The sequence below is a fragment of the Macaca nemestrina genome, chromosome 4 (genome assembly GCF_043159975.1).
Source record: "Macaca nemestrina isolate mMacNem1 chromosome 4, mMacNem.hap1, whole genome shotgun sequence".
Classification (NCBI taxonomy): domain Eukaryota; kingdom Metazoa; phylum Chordata; class Mammalia; order Primates; family Cercopithecidae; genus Macaca; species Macaca nemestrina.
This window is the reverse complement of record NC_092128.1, coordinates 181,926,014-181,947,009: the sequence shown is the minus strand read 5'-3', so window position 1 is coordinate 181,947,009 and position 20,996 is coordinate 181,926,014. Positions and strand designations below refer to the sequence as shown.

At 46.9% G+C, this 20,996-nt stretch overlaps 1 long non-coding RNA gene across 2 annotated transcripts in view; it reads left to right on the top strand.

Annotated features, from left to right (window-relative positions):
- Positions 1-20,996, top strand: part of LOC105472632 (uncharacterized) — a 38,445-nt gene that overhangs the window by 6,884 nt on the left and 10,565 nt on the right. The gene's annotated exons all lie outside the window — the stretch shown is intronic.

The following is a 20,996-nucleotide window of genomic DNA, read 5'->3' as shown; positions in this document are numbered from 1 at the left end:
CTTCCTTGCCTCTTCCAGCTTCTGGTGGCTCCAGGCATTGCTTGGTTTGTGGCTGCATCACTGCATTCTCGGCCTTCACATGGCCTTCCCTCTGTGTCTGTGTCTTCTCTGCTCTTATAAGGACGCTTGTCATTGACTTTAGGACCCATTGTGTAATCCAGGGTGATCTCATTTTGAGATCTCAAACTTAGTTACATCTGTCAACTCTCTTTCCAAATAAGGGTCCAAGGGTTAGGACAGGGATGGTCTTTTGGGGGCAACCATTCAACCCACTCCAGCTGCCTTGCTTGGGGGAGCTACTGTTAAAAACTCTCTACTGAAAGCCTCGCAGGGGTTTTACCAAGACATCTTATCATACTCATTTTAACATGAGTCATGCCTGAAATAACTGCAGTGTAGAAAAGCAGCATCTTGAGAAACATAACAAAGAATTATGTTCTGTTCAGTGGAAAACGGCTCAGGGCAGTGGTGCAAAACCCAGGTTAATCATCTCCGAGGTTAACTTAAGTAGCACCTCCTAGGATGTTTGCTTTGGAAGGGGTTGCACTTGAGGGTTGAGCTTAAATTGCTTCTTCATCTCTGATGATCACTCCATTGCTTGTTTAAAAGGCATCACTACTCAGTCAAGCTAGCTGGAATGGGTTGAATTGTGGCCACCCCAAAAGATACGCCCACAACCTAACCCTTGGACTCCGTTTGAAGTTTGGGAGTAGGAAGGAAACCTTTCTTCCATGTTGAGCTGTTGTGATTTCTAGTTTTACTCTGATAAGCCCTGTATAATAAGCCGCTGAAGACTCTGAGACTTACCGTCTACTCATTCCTAATCATGATCTGAAGAACAGACTGTCTTTAGAAAAAACAAGAGTTGGTTTATAATTTGTGCTTCTACATATTGTCCTCCCACCTGGGAGCAAGGGGGCTTGGCCAGCAGACAGGACTGGTGTGTGTACTTATGACGGGCATAGGAGAAGAGGCAGGTGGCAATCCATAGCTCCTGTATCAGTTTGAATCCTTCGTCACGTGTCCCTTCCTGTTGGTAAACACAGATAACAGCCTAATCCTGGGGCTGCTGCGAATGACACTGCCACAGCTCTGGGCACCTGCCAGCCAAGGACAGATGGCGACCACTGCCACCCACAGGCTGTCCCAGGGAGAATTTATGGTGAGACTCCTGGGGTCCGGGAACATCCATCCATGGGCTGATGTTGAGGGTATGCACCACCTGGAGGAATCGTAGAGTCTTTCTATCAGTAACATCCCCATTGACACCTAGCTAGATCCTGGCCTCTGCTCCCACTCCACCATGTCCGTCCCCTGCTCCACCATCCTACACCCCAACGATGTCAACATTCCTCTCCCTGCTCCCCCTTGGCCTCAAAGTGTGTCTGGCAAAAAGCAAGTCCAGTCATGACTTTCCTCTGCACAGAGCAGTGACTGTCAGCCCACTGACAGGCAAAGTCAAGGTGCTCCTGGTGGCCGTCTGGCTTCAGTGTACCTGCCTCACCTCTCACCTGCTCATCCTCATTTACTCCATGTCCGCAGCCACATGGCTCCCAGGCTCAAGCTGCCCCTACTTCCCCCTAGGCCCTTCCCACTCCCTCTGCCTGGAAGGACCATTTTCCCCCCAAGTAACCACAGAGCTCCCTCTGCACCTTCCGTCCCTGTTTGCTCTAAGATCACCTTTCCAACAAGGCAGCCCCTCCTCCTGCCCCTCCCCAACTGGCTTTACCCCATAACGCTTAGAGTTTCCTCGTCAGTTTCCTCTCTGTCTCCACCTGTAGAGTGGAAACTCTAGGGAAGAAGGGATTTTTTGGGTTTTATTTTGTATTTGGCAGCTACTTCCTCAGTGCCTACAGTGGTGCCCTGTGCTCCGTAAGCCTGGAGGAATTTTTGTTGAATGAATGAATGAGTGCAGGAAAGAATTAAAAGCAGCATTTGCTAAGTGTCCTGTCAACCCATCTGTTCCGAAATGGCTTTGTCATTTCTGTCTGAAATGAGTCACCTGCTTAGGGGCCTCACGATTCTTCTTTTCTCCTCGCCCACAGAATTTATTTTTTAATGATGAAAGGCTGGATCGTTTGAAATCACTGTGGGATGTGTGCTTTTCTAGCCCCAAGGGTGGTGCTGACCATGTAATTTTCCATGCACCAGTTTAAGAAGGCAGTAGATTTCCACCAAGAAAGAGGAAGGAGCTGGCGGCCAAGTCAGGAGTGGTATTTTACTGGGGAAAAACAGGGGCGGTTGATATACAAAGCAATCTGCAGGCTTGGTGCTGACACCATAGCCTTCCAGCGACCAGGTGCAGAAACTCAATATAGAAAGCTCCAAAAACGGAACGTTTATTACCTATTACCTGAGAAGTATGCACTTTCAATTTACCCTGCCCCAAAATGGATTTCTGGGAAAGCAGCCTTATCTCTAGTGTGGCTTGGTAGCAACAGCTCTGCTTAGTGTCATTATCTGGAGTGCAGCTGTCTACACTCACCTTTTAAAAAGGTGCTTATAACAAACAAGCAGTCTAATTTATTAAGCAAGCTGGCTTGGGCTGGGGAGGAAGGCAGGTGCTTTCATTCAGCTTGCTCACAGGGTATTGTTCTCACAGAGCTTCCCACTTGTTTGTTTTTTATTCCCTTCATTTCCCTGCTTAAGAGAGCTGTTTGCCCGGCACGCCGATTTACAGAACGGGGAGTGATCTGGATTTATCTGTGGGTTCACTGGCCTTCCACAGGGCTTATGGATGGTCTCAGTTTGAGCTGCATCACACGCTGCCTGATGAAATTGACAATATTCGGCCAAACACCAGCTGCGTGTGGTTCAACCTAAGGGTAATTTACAGTGAAAGGCAAAGTTACAGATTTCAAAGCAAAAGACCCAAATTCACATCTGATCACCTGCTGACTGGCTACGTAACCTTGGGAATGTTCCTTGGTTTCTCTGATCATTCCTGGTCCTCATCTGTAAAACAGTTCAGTTAATAGCCAGCTAGGAAGCCATGATGGGAAGCACTTGCAGCTAGTTATATAAAGCACTCAGCACAGTGCCTGGCGCAAAGGAAGCTTTCAGTAAGTGGTAGCTGGTGCTTATTTGTGGCCACGGCTGATTGAGACTGGAAGCTGCAGGGACTCCGGTGCGCGATGGTAGATGCTCCGTGAATGCTGGCAAGAAGAGTGAGCATGGGGTGAGCTGAGAACTCAGAACTATGCTTCTTAGATGCCTGCTTTGTGTATAGTTTTGCCCTGTCCTAAAGCCCAACATGCACCCATGTTTTGCGTCATTGTTCCTGTTGTATATGTTACTTATCACTCGTCATGAGCTTGTTTATATCCATCCACAGTCAGGGGTTCTCCTCCTCCCTCCTCTGCAGGCAAATCCATGTCTGGCTCTCCGGTGAAGAGGGTGGGGTGGGTGGTGGACCAGGAGGTCCTGATGGGGTTGGCCTCACCTTGCCCTGGGCATTCTGCAGCCTATGGCCTCCCCACAGCCACTTTGCCTTTTATCTCTGGTTTCCCCAGGCCTAGAACAGGATCTGGCTTTTGTAGGCAGAATCAAATACACAATTTGCAGGGCCCACAGTACAAAAGGAAAATGCAGGACTCCTTGTTCAAAAATTAAGAATTTCAAGATGGCAGCCACTGAGCATTAAACCACAAGCAGGGCCTTCTGAGGGCGCCCCCTGTGGCACGACCTGCAGGTGTCTGTGATTCCAGCCCTGTTGATAGGCAAGAAATGTTTCTCGAGTTAAACTAAATAAAAGTTAATTCAATGCACACAGATGCCCGGGTGCTCCCAATGTATCCTGTTGTTTTGCAGCAGCATGAGTAAGTGTCAGGCTGAGGGACATGAGTCACTGATGTGACCTGAGCACTTGGCTCGCTGGGTGATGCTCAGCTCTGGCGTGGGTGTGATAGAGCCTCTAGAACATGTCTGTGCTTGGGCTCCATCCCAAGAGATTCTAATTTGAGTTGATTGGGTCCACAATACGAGGTGGTTTTTTCTGTCCTCAGCAACGATGACAGAATCATGGCAAACATGTTTTTCTTTTTAGTATTAATTTCCATTGTGGTAAAATACACATAACATAAAATGTTCCAACTTAACCATTTTTACAGAGAGTTCTATGATACTAGGTACATTCACATTGCTGTGCAACCATCCCCACTGTCCATCTCCAGGCCTGTTTCTGTCTTGCAAAAGTGAAATTCTCTATGCATGAAACCCTAACTCCCCATACCCTACAGCCCCTGGAAGGACACCATTCTACTTTCTGTCTATGGATTTCATTCCTCCAGGTGCCTCGTGTTAGTTGAAATCATACAGTATTTGCCTTTTTGTGACTTGGCATTATGCCGTCAAGGACTATCTGTGGTGTGACCTGTGTCAGAAGCTCATTCCTTTTTGAGGCTGAATAATATTGCATTGTATGTGGAGACCACATTTTGTTGATCTATTCACCTGTTTGCTTCCACCTTTTGACTATTTTGGGCAAACGTATCCTTTTTACAGTAGTGTGGTTTGATTGCCAGCCCCATTCACAGATAGGAAAGTCGAGGTAAGAGAGTGTGAGTAGCTTGTCCACACAAGCAGAGAAGTCTCCCGATTCTGAACGGTCTGCTTCCTGCCCCTCGCTCTCTCCATCTTTCCACACTTCCTTTACTCCTGCAGAAGGGTGCTTGTTTTTTGCACTGAGATAAGCAGCAACTATTTACCTAACGACTGGCTGAGTAGTTTTCCTCCCTTTCATACCCAATGGATCAGCTGCTGCTGGTAGAAAATTGGATACACACAGGTGTCCCCTTATTGGAGTCTTGCGTACACAATACCTGTGGGCAGCTGGTTGCTTCGGTGGCAGGGCTCGCTCAGCAGGTGAAGAGGTCGCAGCCCCTTGTGTGTTTGAGTGTGTACATTTTGAAGAAACTGACCTGTTTTGTGGCCAAAAGAATGGAAATTTCTCTTTATTCAGTATGTGAAGAGGGGATTGGCTCTGTACGATCAACCTATTTGTCTTTTTTATTTGATATGAAAGACGTAGGACATTAGTTTTTCCAAAAGTGTTGAGACTGAAAGACAATCTTTTTTCTAAATCTACAAATGTGAGAAAGTAGACAAAGAAAAGGCGGGGGTTCAGGTTTTCTAATGCGTCATTTAAAAAGAAATCTGACTGTTTTGGACTTTCTTGGATGTGCTGCTCCTTTGATGACTATGATGAGGACCTAATTGGGGAATGGAAATCTCTGGGATGAATTTTAAAAAATGTGTGTGTTTTATTGGCATATTTCTGAAGTCCTTAAAGTACTTCTGTAAAAACAATCTCTATGAAAGATCAAGTTCTACAACAGGGTAAACTGAGTTTTAAGTAATCGAGCATGATCCTGTAATTGACGAGGTCATTGGTCTCTTTGGTATTGCCTTCACTGGTCATTTTCTTTTTTTCTTTTATCTTTTTTTTGAGATGGAGTCTCGCTCTGTTGCACAGGCTGAAGTGCAATGGCACAATCTTGGCTCACTGCAACCTCGGCCTCCCAGGTTCAAGCGATTTTCCTGCCTCAGCCGCCTGAGTAGCTGGAATTACAGACACCTGCCACCACGCCTGGCTAATTTTTGTATTTTTAAGTAGAGACAGGGTTTCACCATGTTGGTCAGGCTGGTCTCAAACTCCTGACCTCAGGTGATCCACCCACCATGGCCTCCCAAAGTGCTGGGATTACAAGCGTGAGCCATCCTGCCCGGCTTAGTGGTTGTTTTCTGCTCAAAGGTGGGGAGAGGGATGTCCATTCCCCTCCTGGGCTATACTCTTGGGCCAGGACTTTGTCCACATATTTAGTGGCTCCAGCTGGGGCAAGGTGGTGTTGACAAGGCTTGTTGTGTCTTTGCATATTCATGGTGACTTCGCTGCTGTGAACATCACCAGCCAGGGGATCTAATGCGCCGTTTAGACCTTTTGGTGTTGTTGAATGACACTGTCATCATGTCAGCTGTGTAGCGACTGTGACATCACCAGTCATGTCAGCCAAAATGGATGCCAGACGAAGTCACCCATTTGGCTCTGCAGGCCTCTGCCCACGTATTTAATCTGTCATAGATTTGCTAAACTCCTGTCCTCAAAGATCTTACCGTCAACCCGAGTCAGCAAGATACCCGTGAAACACACTGTGTGCCATGTGGGCTTATAATTAGATTATCATAAGGCTGGAAATGACAGGAGGAAGTGGAAGGCCTGTCAGTGGTCAGGGAACACCTTGTGGGGAAGGAGGACAGAGTGCTGAGATCTGAGGTGGGAAGATTTGGAAGGGAAAGGAAACCAGAGGGGGCTTTCCCAGCCAGGGAACTGGCATCTCCGTAAGTGGAGAGGTGGGGCCAAGCCCAGGCTCTCATGCAACGTTGGGGTTCAGTAGAAGCTGGAGCAGGTACTCGGTGACCTGGGGTCCAGCTTAGCCATGAGCTTGCTGAGTGAGCCTAGCCAAGTCACTGGATCTTTTGTGGCCTGGTCCTTCATCTATAACACTGGAGCATGGAGGTATAGACCCAAAGGAACTGTAGACAGAAACTCAAGTGCTTACACACTAATGCTCAGAGACACAGTAATTCACAGTAGCCAGAAGGTGGTGGAAAGAACCCCAATGTCCATCAGTGGAGAGACGAATATCTCCCTACAACAGATTATTATTCAGCCGTAAAAAGGAATACATCCTGATATGTGCTACAGTGTGGATGAACCTTGAAAACATTATGCTAAGTGAAAGAAGACAGATCGAAAAAGGCACATATTGTCTGATTCCACTGATACGAAATACTAGAATAGGTAAACCTGTACCCACAGAAAGCAAATTGGTGGTGTCCTGGGGTAAAGGGAGGAGGAAATGGGGATTGATTGCTTAATGGGTTTGGGGATTACTGGGGGGTGATGAAAATGTTTTGCAACTGGATAGAGGTGGTGGTCACACAATGTTGTGAATGTACTGAATCTTTTAAATGCTTAATTTTATGTTCACCTCGGTTTTTAAAAAATGGGGCATTGTATTAAATCCAAGCATTTCAGCTTTCCTCTATGGGTCCTGAGGAATTCTGGGGAGAGGCCCCTACAGGGCGGGAGAAAGGTTTTACCTACCCCGTCCTCTCTCCTTCGATGAGCACAGCTCTACTTTAAGTGTGTGATACCCTGGGAAGGCAGTAAGATTTCATGGGAAGAAAAACTTCCCGAGGACTTTCCTTTTTTAAAAATGATGAAAGGTGAGCTCCGCTTTCTGGTGTCTTTGCTGGATGGGAAATTCTATCATTTCTTTGGGAATCGGCCAAGTGTCATTTTTCAGCATCACTTAGACCTCTTTGGGCTGTGGCCCTTCTAAAACAGGCTTCTATAACCTCGTGTGGCAGATGAAAATGGAAAGCACCCCTGGCTCTTGCCATTTTATTTGTCTTTGGAGAAATTTTGGCCAGGGGAGTTTCTAGGCACGTGGGACTTAGGTTCCAATGGGAAGGCTGTGGACAGATGGGATGAATTCCCCTTTGCCTCCTCCCACCCTCAGCCTGCTGAATCAGAGTCTGCATTGTCACGAGATTTCCCAGGTGATGGTCACAGTGTTAAAGTTTGAAAAATGCTGGTAACTAGGCAAGTTCAAAGGCCTGAAGGTCAGTACCTGACTACACTTCCTCATGGCAAAAAGAAGAAAAACAAAGACAACAACAACAAAAAAACATCTTGCAGAATCTAGCAGAATTTAGGAATAGATGCTGCCTTCAGCCCAGTCCTGAACACAGGGGAATCAATCACTCCATGAAAAATTGGGTAAATCTCACTCTAACATCTTTAGGGCTTCATAGGATCTCTAGGAGTTGCCCTGGATGTAAGTTTCAACCCTGGGGAAAGTTCCCATTTCACTTTAGATTCAGAGTTGAAATCCAACTTTTGGGTCTAAAGATACTCAACTGGGTTTCTCTTAAACAAACATAATTAGGAAATTGAAAAATATACACACACGAACTTATACATAGAGATATTTAACTAGTTGATGTTTCTGGATGGTCTTTAAAAGGCTCTTTACAGCTGTGTGTAGATAACACTCATGGGCAATGTACTCTAACTGTCCCATAAACCAGGAAGGCAGGGCATGTTGCACAATACATCACCCCATCACTTGACCGTAGTAAAATGACTACTTCCTTGATGAATGTGTACCAGTTCTTTCATATGTTATTTGAGTAAATGATAAAAGTGGCAATTATGTTTTAATAGGATATGTTTCCAAATCTTTTTTTAAACCATTGCCAACATATACAATGAACAGTCTGTATATTTACATGCTCCAAGGTGGAGTCTAGGTTATTTTATGGTAAACATATGGAAACTTGCTGTACTTAGGAAGTTTTTTCTCCTGCCAATGAAGTTTTTCATTAACCAAAGCTTTTGTTTTGGTTGATCCATTCCTGTTCTATGAATCAGAAATAATAGGCATGTTATGATAAAATATCCCCTCTTTAACGCAAACAGAAAGGCTAAAACACTGGGATGATATCTCTGAGACTGTTTGAGTGTTGTATTAGTATGTTCTCACATCTTTAATAAAGACGTACCCAAGACTGGGTAATTTATAAAGGAAAGAGGTTTAATTGACCACAGTTCTGCAGGGCTGGAGAGGCCTCAGGAAACTTACAATCATGGCAGAAGGGGAAGCAAACGTGTCCTTCTTCACATGGCAGCAGCAAGGAGAAATGCCGAGCAAAGGGAGAAAAAGCCCCTTGTAAAGTCAACATATCTTATGAGAACAGCAGCATGGGGGTAACCACCCCCATGATTCAATTACCTCCCACTGGATCCCTCCCATGAGGGGACTATGGGAACTACAAGTCAAGATGAGATTTGGGTGGGGACACAGCCAAACCATATCAAGTGTTTAAAAAGAAAGCCAAAGGTAAAAAGAAATGTTTCTGAGATCCTAAGCACATTCACCTTTCTGAATCATCCTGCATTTCTGGAACACAAATGAGCTAATTAAAAATTGCTGGTATTATTCAGATTACAATGAGAAGTTTTTCCTTCCATTATCTCTAAGCTTTTGATCATTTGCACTTTTTGAGTTTTCTTTGCTGTAGCTTGAGTTGTTTCATATATAGCAAATTTTCATAATAAATACAAAACGATTATTCTTCAGCTTAAAATGTGAAACTAAGAAGAATTGCTTATAATCAGAAGCTTTTCAATGGATACTGATAGTTAATAACACATGGTTCAAAATCAAAGAACCATCTCATGTATCTGACACCTGTCACCTATGCTCTTTCAATGAATCAGTACTACTTTTTGAGCATGTATGCTATCAGCCTTGAGTCAGATCTTACAAAGGTGTTGAAAATGCAAAGGTCATTGAGAGTTTCACCAATCTTACCATCTAAATGCTTTCTCTGAAGCAAAGGAAATGAGCCGTACATTCTGTGTTGAATCAGTGGTGTGGATGAGGCCCTGCTCTATCGTTCAGAACAAGCACAGAGCACTGATGCTTGGGGGTGATGATGCAACGAAGCCCATCCTTCATGCTAAAGTCAATAAGGCATTTTTTCCCCCAGAAGCCAAATATATCTTGAGATTCCATTTTGAAATAAGGGCTGCTCTTGTTTCTGTTCTTCATGTTCATGCTGAGGAGATGCAAATACTGGATTAAAGGGCATCTCACTCAATTAATAGAAATTCAATAAAATCAAGACCATTTTGGTCCATAGATACTAGGCCTTCATAGAGTCAACTAATACTATCTAGATATTTGTTGAAACGTTCAAGACTTACTCAGGTGCAAGTGACAAAAACTGAGCTCAGACTGGCTTAAGAAAAAGGGGAAGGCAGAAGGGAAGGAGGGACTTTGGGTCCAGCTGGATCCAGAGTCTCAGATGATATCATCGAGATGACTGTCTCAGCTCTAGCTGCCTCTGCTTAACTTCAGTTTCACAGATTTTCTTCATATGGCTTCAAGATGGTCCCTAGTAGCTTCTGTGACTACATACATAGTAGGACCTCCAGACCAAGTATGACCTCTTACCTTAAGCTCCGTTTCAGTTCCCCCGAAGAGCTCTGATTGGGCCAGCTCTGGGCCAATCACAGTGTGGGTGGGACTGGGGTGGGACAATTTCATAGGCTTGAGTGACTACCCACTCCTAGGGTGAGTGAAGTGGATCACATGGTCATGACATCCAGTGGAGAGACCTGTGTAGAAGGGAGGGAGAGCAGTTTGGGAAGGAAAGGAGGCAGGACAGGTAACACATGTCAGAATTGTATTATTGTTTGATGAAGAGGCAGTATTGCAGAGTAAATATCGAAAACTCAGCGTAACCTGGGAGTAAAATGGTTGATATGGGCTTCTATCCTGGCTATACCACTTACTAGCGATATGACCTTCAGCAAGTTACTTAACTTTTGTGTCTCACTCTCCTTCCTCGAGGTGAAGGTAACAATAGTACCCCACCTCATTGGATTGCTTTGAGAATGAAATAAGCTACTTCATACAAAACCCTTGGATTAGCGCCTGGCATATGGAAATGTTATGTAGTTGAGTGGCTTCTGCCTGGTGTTGTTTAAGCCACATATTTTTGATATGAAACAGTCCCTTTAGTGGGGAAATAAGTATCCACCCATTGATTCATTCATTGATTCATCAAATATTAAGTACCAGTGAAGGGTCAAGTACTTGCCTACCATTGGGGATGCAGCAGTGACCTCGACCCAGAGAGGTCACTCTGCCCTCAAGGAGCTCATAATTATAGAGGCAGAAGGTACTGAAGAAAGGAGATTATAATGAAACGTGGGAAGTGCTGCGAGGGGTGTGTCACCTGTACCACCTGCATCTCAGGGCAGCCATGGCTCCAGTCCGAGGTCTCCAACTGAGCATGTCTCTAGTGGCACTCCCTCTTGTTATCTGCCTCTCTCTCCCCCAAGTTTCCCACCTTTTCTTTTGAGATCCTGTGTCCCTTCATCAACAAACACCACCCCTACTGCAGATAGAGGAGGTTCCAGCCCTGCCTCCTTTCTTTGTGTCTTATGAACATGGGTGCTTCACCTGGAGATGGAGACGTAGCTGGTTCCGGGTTTGTGGCAGTGAGTCTCAGTGGGGGAGGGTGTGTGTATAATTTTACCCCCCAGGGGAAATTTGGCACCTTCTGCAGACAGTTTTGGTTGTCACACTGAGGGGTGCTCCTGGCATCTTTTAGGTAGAGGACAGGGATGCTGCTCAGCCTCCTACAGTGCCCAAGACAGCTCCCTCAACAAAGACCTGTGCAGTCCTAAATGCCGTGGACACTCTTCAGGGTAGAGGGCTTGCAGAGGGGGCTTGTGGAGGGGAGGGACTGGAGATGAAGCCCCATAGGTCTTGCATTGTGGAAAATGGAGAAGACAGACTTTTGCTCGAGCCTGGCTATAGGCACCCAATGTGTCCATGTAGAGGGGACATGCCTGTCGTGGCCTCTCCAGAAGTGTGGGGAGATGCAGGGAGGCGACACCAGCACCAACCCCCCTTGGCCAGGCTCTCTTGCAGCTCTCCCCTTCCTACTGAGTTGCCAGCACTTATGAAACCATCATTACAGGTATTTTTGTTTTCCAGAAACAGAACTACCACTTTTCTGCACCCTAATGTGAGAGGCAGAATTTGCTATATTTCCCCCAGATCTTCTATAGAGTGGAATTTTTGGGTGAGCACATGACTGCCTAGAAGCAATCACTGTGTTTTCCTGCTTCCCCTGAAACTGGGTGAAGACACGTAGTTGGTTTTGTCCAATGAGGTGACAGCAACAAACCCCACTGTAGATGCGGATGTGGATGTGGTGGCTGGGTGACATCTTGGACTGTGAGACAAGGACCTCACCTTAGAGGTGGCCAAGTGGCAGAATGAAGAAGCCAGGTCCCGCAGGTTCAGTGAAGAGGAGCTGGATCATTTCTGCCACACTTTGCAGGGAAAAGGAAACCCAGTCCCGTGGTGTTTAAGCCACTGTGATTTGGTGTCTATGATACTTGCGGCCAGCCTGATCCTAACTGGTAAAATAGGTAAATTCATTCTTGGACTTTCAGACTTTTACCTTGTAAAAGTTTTGGGGGCTAAAGTAGAGGGCTGCCTGAATAGTGACTGGAGACTGGTGGCCCTCCTGGCAGGCTGCCTCCGAGAGCATGTCCCATGGTACAGACACCTAGGAAGGAGAGGGATCATGTGTTGTGTACGCGCTTCCACATAGTCCCCAAGATGTATGCGCTTCCACACAGTCCCCAAGATGTATGCGCTTCCACACAGTCCCCAAGATGTATGCGCTTCCACATAGTCCCCAAGATGTATGCGCTTCCACATAGTCCCCAAGATGTATGCGCTTCCACATAGTCCCCAAGATGTATGTGCTTTCACATATGCCTCTGGTGCTCCTGCCCTACAGGAGTGCTTGGTGCACCCTACTAGACCCCTGCCTTATCCCAGTGCCCCTTCCTTCTCTTTTCCTTCTGAGGTCATTCTTCCCTACCCCTGGGGACAGGGCTGCCCTGATACCTTGTGGTCCCAGCAGATCCTCCCCACAGAGAAGAAATGGTCTCAGAGGGCAAGGACTCTGGAAAGGAAAATCTCTTGAATCACTCCCGAGAACATTACTGGCCTGTATCGTGTATCTCTCATGTGCAGGGAGCTGCCTGAGAACACTGCAGGGGTGTCGCACTGATGCCCAGAACCCCTCAATAAAAAGGGAAAGCAGAACATCATGATAAACCTGACTCATAGGTGACGGGGGGCGGGTGTTCTAAGTGTAAGTGACAAGAAGTTAGAGGCACAGAAAAAGCAAAACAAGGGAGGAACAATGTCGGGGGATCTCATGGCACTCCTGCCTAGGTGCCTCCCAGCACTTCATAAGCAGGGTTCTTTTCTGACCTGCTAACTCATCCGAGGGGGTGCGCATTTCCATCGTGGTCCCGGCAGGCTCACGCCCTGGCCTCCTTTCCTGGGGGGTGGCTGAGCTGGGGCAGAGGATGCAGAGGAGCACAGAGCCAGTGCTGGGCCATCTGTACTCCTTCTCAGGGTGTCTGGTTTTCTCACAGTTCTGGGAGGAGAAGAGAGACAAGGAAGAGCGCTTTGTTTTCGAATCTAAAGAGACCTTCAGCATTCTTTGATTCCCAGCACTCTTCCTATCTGTAGCCTTTTCTACCCACGCTCTGCCTCTTCCCTTCCACTGGTGGGCCCCACTGGACAGAGCAGGCTTGGGAGGTGCTCTGTCCCTGGTCTGCCTCCTGGGACACTCCTGGCCAGGTACTGCCTCTTCCTGGTGCACCTGCCCTACAGGAGTGCTTGGTTCACCCTACTAGACCCCTGCCTTATTCCAGCTCCCCTTCTTCCTCGTTTCCTTCTGAGGTCATTCTTCCCTACCCCTGGGACAGGGATGTACTGATACCTTGTCCCAGCACATCCTCCCCACAGAGAAGAAGAAATGGTCTCAGAGGGTGAGGACTGTTCTGCAGACATAGTCGGCAGATGGAAGAGCTGGGACTTAAACCCAAGTTCCAAGGTGCGTGCTCCCTTCTCTCTCTTCTCTCTCTCTGCACCACAATTCTCTTGTCCATAAACATTCGAGTAATATAGAAAGTTTAGACCAATATGGGATGGTCAAACTTGAAGATGGTTTAATTATTTTTAATGGAGAATAGAGGTTTCTGTAATGACAGTATCATCAAATGCTATGATTAAGTGCTGAATCATAGTTGTTTAAAATACATTTCTTTATCGAGCCAATTAGCAACGCTTAAATGACCCCAGTGTCCTACTTGAATGACCAAGAGGTTCCATACGCAAAGTTCCAGAGCAGGAGAATTAGACTGATGTACTCAATAAATTATTCTTTAAGAGGAAAATCCATTTTCCAAAATGTATACCTAAGAAGTGAGACATGAAAATCAGCCTGAATGATGAAATGTTTTTTCACATTGTTGGAAAAATGCAAGTCTCAGGAGTTGGCTTCAACACTGCAGCCAGCGTTTCCGCAGGGCTGAGGACTGGGCTGGCGGACGGGGCTGCCCACAGGCCTCAGTGGTGACAGTGCCAGAGCTGCGCGCACTCTGCCTGGGCTGAGTGGATGCATTACCTTGCTCTCTAGAAATAATGGGAATTATCCACTTAATCCTTGGCACACAGCACGGATGATATATCAATTAATGAGTAATTAGGAAGATTTTTCCAGAACATTAGGTTCTGGGAGAAAGTCTCATTTGAGAAAGAGGTTTGCATGTCTTCTCTTTTCTTCCTGTGGTTTTCAGCTCAGCGGGCATCCAGCGGGTCTGGGTTTGTTTACAATGACTCCAGGGCTGTTCCATTCACTGATTTGGTTCAAGCAGCGTGTGTAAATCATGCTGCGCTGACCCTGGTCATCCCAGAACCTGTGTAAATAAAATGGGGGCCTTGCCCTCCCGCTGTGAGACAGACTTGCATGGGATTCCTTCAGTGCAGAATTCTGGAATGCTGATGAACATCAGCTAAGCCAGGGAAGGAAAGGGGAGCCCACAGCAGGAAGGGAGAGAAATGGCTCTGCCTCAGTTTCTTTCTTTTTTTCTTTTCTTTCTTTTTTTTTTTTTTTTTTGAGATGGAGTCTGACTCTGTCGCCCAGACTGGAGTGCAGTGGTGCAATCTTGGTTCACTGTAACCTCCGCCTCCCAGGTTCAAGCGATTCTCCTGCCTCAGCCTCCTGCACAGCTGGGATTACAGGTGCCTGCCACCACGCATGGCTAATTTTTGTATTTTAGTAGAGATGGGGTTTCACCATGTTGGTCAGGCTGGTCTTGAACTTCTAACCTCAGGTGATCCACCTGCCTCGGCCTCCCAAAGTACTAGGATTACAGACCTGAACCATCACACCAGGCCCCCTACCTCGGTTTCTTTGCTTCACTTCCTGTAGCAGGGACAATGGGATCCCACCATGTTCCGCAGAAGATTCTTCGCTGGGAAGACAAGAGGTGGGTGGAGGAGGATGGAGGAGCCCAGAGGGCCCTGCCCAGCAGTGAGGCACCCCTAGAGGGGAAGCAGAAGAGGAAAAGTTGAAAGTGGTTCCAGGTTTCCGACACTGGGAAAGAAAGCGATAGAGACGGGTAACCGCTGAGTGGCCAGTTCCCGGTGGGCCGGCACTCACTGTGGCCTAGAGCACGCCCTGGTCCAGGTCTGCTCCAAACCCATCCACAGAGTACCGTGATGTGCAGGCTGTGGTCTGGGCACCAGGATGCAGTCGTGACAGACAAATCCCCGCTCTCACAGAGTTGATGACGTAGGAGGTGACGTTTCTGCCGAGGCACTGCCAGCATTTTGGGCTGGATCGTGCTTTGTGGCAGGGCCCTCCTGTGCACTGTAGGATGTGAAGCAGCGTCCCTGGCCTCCACTCACCAGATGCCAGGGTCCTCCTCCAATTGTGACAATCAAAAATGACCCCAGGTACTGCCCACTGTCCCCCTGGGGAAGTGAGGAGTGTTGTCACCACCAATTGAGAATCTGTTTAGTAGAAAAGCCAGGTGATAAATAATATGTCAGTGAATAGACACATGCTGGATGACAAGGAGAAGTAAAGCAGGGGAGGGTGGAGAGGGCACTGATGAGGTGACAGTGGGTCTCACTGAGAGGTGATACGGGAATAGAGTCCTGAGGAGGGGAGAAGAGGAGTAGTGCAAAGCCAGGGGCCCATCTGCTGGATAAGTGGGCAGGAGGAGACCTCGGGGAGGAGGTGGAGACACGGGCAAGCTGCGAGGGCCTTTGCAGAGGGTGTGGAAGTGGGACCCCGAGTGCGCTGGGGTCACAGTGGGCCGAGGCGGATGGCTCCCTCCCACCACTGTCCTCTGACACAGGCCTGTGGGCCCAAAGGCCCGCTCGGCTCAGCTGGTTTCTCTGCTGTGGCTCTCACAGACCGCAGTCCTGGAGTTGACCAGCTGGGCTTTCATCAGGAAGCTCCGGGAAATCCACTTCTAAACCATTCCAGGCCATTGGCAGCCTCCGGTTCCCTGTGGCTGCATGGCTGAGGCCCTGTTTCCTTCCTGGCTGTCAGAGCTGGGAGCCATCCCGAGCTCCTGAGGCCTCTCTGGTCCTTGCACGTGGCCCCTGCACCGCAGAGCCACAAGGACCCAGGGAATCCTTCTCAGGCTTGGAGTGTCTCCCACCTTCCTTTTGCCTCCAGCCTGAGGAATTTCTCTGCTTTTACGGCCTCATGAGATCAGATTGGGCCCACCCAGTGAATCCCGGACGATCGCCCTTTCAAAAAAGGAGATGAAGAGATTGCCTTCATCAATTGGCAGAGTCTTTTTTGCTGTGTAGCAAAGCGCATTCATGGGTTCCGGGGATTAGGACGTGGACATCTTTGGGGACTATTCTGCCTACCAAAGTCTGAAACAAAAGACGTGGTGTTATTTTTCTGAGCATGATGCTTTTATTTAACTTATTTATTTTTAGTTTTAATTTTTATTAGAGACAGAGTCTTGCTCTGTTGCTCAGGCTGGAGTGCAAGAGCATAATCACAGCTCACTGCAGCCTCCATCTACCAGGTTCAAGCGATCCTCCCACCTCAGCCTTTCAGGTGGCCTGGGACCACAGATGTGTACCACCACACCCACCTAGTTTTTTTGTAGAGAAAGGGTGTCATTATGTTGCCGAGGCTGGTCTCAAACTTTTGGGCTCTAGTAATCCTCCCACCTCGGCCTCCCAGAGTGCTGGGATGAGTGGCCTGAGCCACCACACCAGGCCAGCGTGATGCTTTTATACAGGGAACCCTGTGTTGAGCTTGACAAGGGCAGATCCTTTGCATCGACCTTCATTGATGCCACACATGGGCATGGTGAGGCGGGTGTTGACAGCGGTAAATCCTGACTGAGCACACATGCTACATGCAAGGCATGGGAATGACGGTCCCCACATAGTTCTTGGAGATGGGGACCACTTTTAGCCTGAGTTTTTTAATGCGGGAAGCCAGACTCACAAAGACAAGCCTCTCTCATCCGAGAGTGGGAGACCCGGGGCTCAGTGCACGCCCGCCTGTGCTCTAAACCAAGATGTTCTGTGAGATTCTTCTCTCCCACAGCAGCCCCCGCGCGTTTCATTCATGCTCACCTAAAAGGAAACAAGAGGAACCACCAGCTTGTGCTCCTCTAGTGGGAATGTGCTTTACGGGGAGCCCTGGGAGAGGTGTGGGCTGAGTAGGGAGAAATGAAACAGAGGTGACAAGAGCCCACTCTGGGCGCTTAGGGAAATACGGCGTGTCATGTGCAAGATGAAATGGAATGAGTGTTTCCTAGCAACCAGACTGCTAAGGGACAGGTGTATGTAGGTGGGGGGAAGCTGTGTGTGGAAGGTTGTGCTGGGTTCTCAGTGCTTGGAGGACTAAGAGCGCACTATCTTGTCAGTCCTGTGTCAACGAGACTCTCACAGGTAGCTCATGAGACGTGCACCTAGTTAGGGTAGAGAAGTGCCTTCAAAGGGCATTGATGTAAATATCCTCCCAACCCCCCTGGAGCACAGCAGATAGTCAATGTGCAGACAGCGTTGTCTCTAGCTTCCATGTCTACGAAGTTTTATCTGATTCTATTTATACAAAGTTCTAGAAAACGGAAGTCAGATCTCCCATGTTGCTTCGGGCCAGGAGTGGGAACGATTGCAAAGGAACGTAGAAAACTTTTTGGGGTAATGGGACAATTCTATATTGTTGTGATGGTCATGTATGTTTACCTTTGTCAAAGCTCGGGCTGTGCAAATAAAAATGGATGCATTTTATTGTGTGTTAGTTCATAGCAGGAATGATTTTTTAGAAAGGAATGCCACAGGCTTTGCTTGGGAGAAGGAAGCATTGCAGGATTGAGTTGAATTCAGATCTCGCTGAGCCAGGGCCAAGTCACTTGGACTCCACATTCCTGCTTTTCCATCATCAGAATGAAGTGGTAGCTTAGACCCAATTCCAAAGGGCTGTGCAGATGGGCTCACTGGTCAATATGTGGCTCTCAGAACTAACCACCGAGTGGGCGAGAATGCTGAGCGGCAGCCTTGCTTGCAAATGAAGGACTGGTCGGGGCAGGTGGCTGTTAAGTAGCCACCCAAGTCGAGATGGCTGATTAGATGCTGCTCCCGTACTTTCATCTGATGTTGATTTGGGATCTGCACAACAGCTGTCCTTTGAAGGATGAAAAATAAGCAAAGTTAGGAAAGTGTGAGTTTCCTCTTTGCCTCGCATTAATGGACGGGTGATGAGGCACACAGAGGGTGTCCTGAGGAGCCCAGGGCAGGATCTCACTGATCTCCTTGAACTCTTGGATGCCTGCTTCCCCACCTGGACAATTGCCCTGGCAAGTTAGAGGTGATAGGGTTCATGCCTGTATTAGTCCATTTTCATGCTGCTGATAAAGACATACCAAAGACTGGGCAATATACATAAGAAAGAGGTTTAATGGACTTACAGTTCCATATGGCTGGGGAGGCCTCACAATCATGGAAGGCAAGGAGGAGAAAGTTATGTCTTACATGGAGGGCAGCAGGCAAAGAGAGAGAAGCAAAAGTGGAAACCCCTTATAGAACCATCGGATCTTGTGAGACTTATTCACTACCATGAGAACAGTCATGAGAACAGTATGGGGGAAACTGCCCCCATCATTCAATTATCTCCCACCATGTGGGAATTATGGGAGCTCCAAGATGAGATTTGGGTGGGGACACAGAGCTAAACCATATCAGTGCCCTCATTCAGACCACTTAGGCTTGAATCCTACCATTAGCTGTTGAAGACTAGGGGGAGCCAGAAGTAGGAAGGCCAGTGTGACAAGCCTCCCAAAATACCCACAGTGGGTGGACTTAGGGGCTGAATGCTGGCTCTACCAATTACTTGCTGTAGGAACTTCTCACAAGTTTCTGTACCCTCTGTTCTTCAGTTCTTCATCTAAAAATCTACAACAATAATAGTACCTACCTCTTGGTATTGTTATAAGGGTGTATTAGTCCATTTTCACACTGCTATAAAATACCTGAGACTGGGTAATTTATAAAGGAAAAAGGTTTAATTGACTCACAGTTTTGCATGGCTGGGAAGGCCTCAGGAAACTTACAATCATTGCGTAAGGCAAAGAGGCATGTCTTACATGGCGGCAGGCAAGAGAGAGAGAATGCGTGTACAGGAGGAACTGTCAAACACTTATAAAATCATCAGATCTTGTGAGAACTCACTGTCATGAGAACAGCACTGGGGAAAGCCACCCCCATGATCCAATCACCTTCCACCAGGTCCCACCCTCAACATGTGAGGATTATGGGGATTACAATTCGAGATGAGCTTTGGGTGGGGACACAGACTGAAACCATATCAAAGGGTTATATACGATAATGTTTTGAAGCACTTAGAACAGTGCCTGGCACATAGGAAGAACTATCTGCACATTTGTCAAATAAACAAATGATGGAACGAATTAATGGATGCAAAACTCTTGGCACTGGTTCTGGACCTTTGTGTGTGTCCGTTTATGTTAAAGAGTGGTATTCCTGCTTCAGTGTCTACTTTGGTAGAATGAATTGAAACAGGCCTAGATTTTAAATAACAAGCATAAGGGCTTCTGTGCTCTGTAATGAGCCTTGTATTATCTCTCTCATGCCTTGGGTCTTTTTATTATTATTAATTAATTAATTTATTTATTTTGAGACGGAGTCTCCCTCTTGTTGCCCAGGCTGGAGTGCAATGGTGCGATCTTGGCTCACTGACTGCAACCTCCACCTCCCAGGGAAAATTATTCTCTTGCCTCAACCTCCTGAGTAGCTGGGATTACAGGCAGGCATCACTGTGCCCGGCTAATTTTGTATTTTTAGTGGAGACAGGATTTCTCCATGTTGGCCAGGCTGGTCTCAAACTCCCAACCTCAGGTGATCTGCCCCCCTCAGCCTCCCAAAGTGCTGGGATCATGGGTATGAGTCACTGCGCCCAGCCCTTGATTTTTAAAGTATACTTTTTCCCATTAGAAATTCCAGGCCAGCTTCCCAAGTTCTCATTTCCACATGTCATATCGGCATCACTTTTGAGGGCTTCAATAGAAAACAAATAGAGACAAATAAATGATGAAATCCTCAATTTTCATGGCAAACAAATGATCCATACCTACAGGTAGATATAGATACCTGTATATCTATATCTTCTATGAATATCTTCAGAATGTTGTATCTATCTGATTGATTGATATAGATATCCTTTTTATTGAAAGGCCAATGACTAACACCTGTGAATGGCAAAAACACCAGTAATAATGGATCGTATTAATAATACTAGATTTTTTTCTTTCTGGAGACATTTATGCACCCGGACCTCTTTGGCAGTCTGTGAAACCTTTGGGCCACTTTTCAGAATCAGATTTTTGAATGTACAAAATAAAACACACAGGTTACAAAGGAAACCACTTATATGAATGTTAAGATACCATTATAAAACAATGAATGAGGTAGCAACACATGTGCTATTAATATACCATAACCAGATCTCTAACAGGCCTCAGAGGTGGGACTAATAACATGGGAATTTTGAAGCAGTGATGGGCAGAAGTGGTGGACAGGCATAATATGGTATCCAATGATTTTTGCTGATGTCAAAGTCACAAGGATGCTAACATACCACTGTGGTTGTTGCCTAGGTACCTATTGAAAGGAAATGCTACATTTCAGTTAAAGGCTGGTGAAAATAAAAATGTGATTTTTACCCTTTCAGTTCCTGGATCCAGGTTCAGAGGCCCCTGCCTGTGTCATTAGGGCCCTTTTCATTCCCTCCCCCTTCCCTTCTTTCCTTTCTCCTTCCTGCCTGCTTCTGGAGTGAAAACCAGGAAGGCAGGACTGTCTCCCCAGCACCAGAGTCCCTTAATCTAAAAGATCCAGAATCAATTCTCCCTAGCCATGCCTAATAATGCATTGATTTTTGCAATGATCTGAATATTTATGTCCCCATAAAATTCATATGCTGAAATCCACACCCCCAGGGTGATGGTATTAGGAGTTGGAGCCTTTTGGAGATGACTA